Below are 1,765 nucleotides of genomic sequence, written 5' to 3'. Positions count from 1 at the left end.
ATAATAGCTTCTGTGACAATTGATCATTATTCTTAAAAAAAAAAAAAAAAAGAAAAAGCCCCTTTTTTTTTTTTTGGTTGGAATATCACTAAACGGGGTGCTTTACACCATCCCATCGACCCTTAACTAAGTCCAGGTTTTAGCATTTTACCCCGATTCCAGCTTCCTATCTTCAGTCTTGTTGTTTAACCTCTCTAAATGTTACTTTTGTACTTAACCTCTTCTATTTTCCTAATCTTTTTATCTTGTACAAACCACTCCAAGTCATTCTCTTCAATGTCTCAAGCTCTGAATGGCTGAAAATGCACCAGTGATTGGCTTAACAGCCTAAATTTTGTAAGTAAGCAATTGTCTATAATTTTGTTTAGCAGATAAAGATCCTGAGATGCGACCAATCGAACACAATGTTCCACCAACGACTGGAACAAAAGGTCTATGAATACATATAAAGAAGGGTTAACGGTTATGAGCAATACTTATATTTGGTTATTCTGATCTACTACGAAAAAAAAAGAAAAGGAGGAAAGGCTGGAGTCTACAGTATCCCTACTATTCATGAATATTAATGATAATCACATTAATGACCCACACACACTATGAGGTGAAGTTTAGATGCATACGCCACGGATCTCCCTGCTTACTAATTCATTCTAAAGCTTTCTTCATGTTGGTAGCCTTTTCATTTTACGTTAAGGCGGAGTTAATAAGTGCAACATGACATTTTTTCATCATTGAACTATGTTATTTCATTCAATGGCAACGTCACATTATCAGTAAATATACAAACGTTAATGATCGTAGAACTCTAGGTTTGATATATATATATTATATATAATATATATATATATATGATATATATATATTATATATATATATATATATATATTATATATATATAATAACAGTAACGCTAACACCCATTTCAAACAAATAGAACTGTCATATGTCACAAAAAATTTTCCAACACACACGTTACAAACTCAAGACACATGCGCTGAATTTTTATTTATACACCGGGAAATTGATAAGGTTAATTGAAATATTATTGAAAAATTAAGTAATTTATTGTAATTGAAAACTGTCCTATCATCCAGGTGCTGATGCGGCAGCTAATACACAAAGTTGATCATCGTGAAGCTTGGGGGAGCCGCAGTAATTCAGCCACTTCCAAAATACCTTAAATATTACCAAATGCCTAATTAATCACTACACAATAATCGTATGCATATATATATTTTTAATTATGAGCATGTGCAGCACTTATAACACTTGGAAAGTTGCATACCTTGGAAAATCTAAAATTATATATATACCAACAGTCCAAACTGACGTCCACGTAGTACATAATTCATTATATCCCTGGAAGGGTACGAAACCTCGTATTACAAATATGCAAGGTATGAACAGATGCTTAAATGAAAATACTAAAAAGTAAGTGATGGTAATTGGGAAGGCATTTTAATATGGGAAAGCATTATCCCTCCAAATGATTTCGGATTGACAAACAAAAACTTTCCCCCCCCTCCCCTGAGTTTTACAGACCCACCGATATCATCCTGGGACGAAGGCGAAGTAAGTGTAGAGTGAGAGACTGCGATGAAGGAATGCTTCTTCCTGGCTGGGTTTAAACGGCAATTACATGTCGAAAGGAATAGTCGTCGTCACTTCAAAGATATAGCTGTATATCCTTATATAGTTCAATAGAGCTCAGAGTATCTGAGTTACGAGACCCTTCGTGATTGAAATCTCCTTTCGTAACTGACTT

At 34.1% G+C, this 1,765-nt stretch overlaps 1 long non-coding RNA gene across 1 annotated transcript; it reads right to left on the bottom strand.

The window, feature by feature from the left end:
* Positions 1 to 1,050: 1,050 nt before the first annotated feature.
* LOC135218010 (uncharacterized) lies at positions 1,051 to 1,350 on the bottom strand. The gene is made up of 2 exons (XR_010315264.1): positions 1,286 to 1,350; positions 1,051 to 1,176 (listed from the first exon to the last, which is right to left on the bottom strand). It is a non-coding gene; the product is annotated as an uncharacterized LOC135218010 (long non-coding RNA).
* Positions 1,351 to 1,765: the final 415 nt, after the last annotated feature.

Source organism: Macrobrachium nipponense, chromosome 9, assembly GCF_015104395.2.
Source record: "Macrobrachium nipponense isolate FS-2020 chromosome 9, ASM1510439v2, whole genome shotgun sequence".
NCBI lineage: Eukaryota > Metazoa > Arthropoda > Malacostraca > Decapoda > Palaemonidae > Macrobrachium > Macrobrachium nipponense.
Note: the sequence above shows the minus strand (reverse complement) of the source record. Positions and strands in the feature narration are given on the sequence as shown.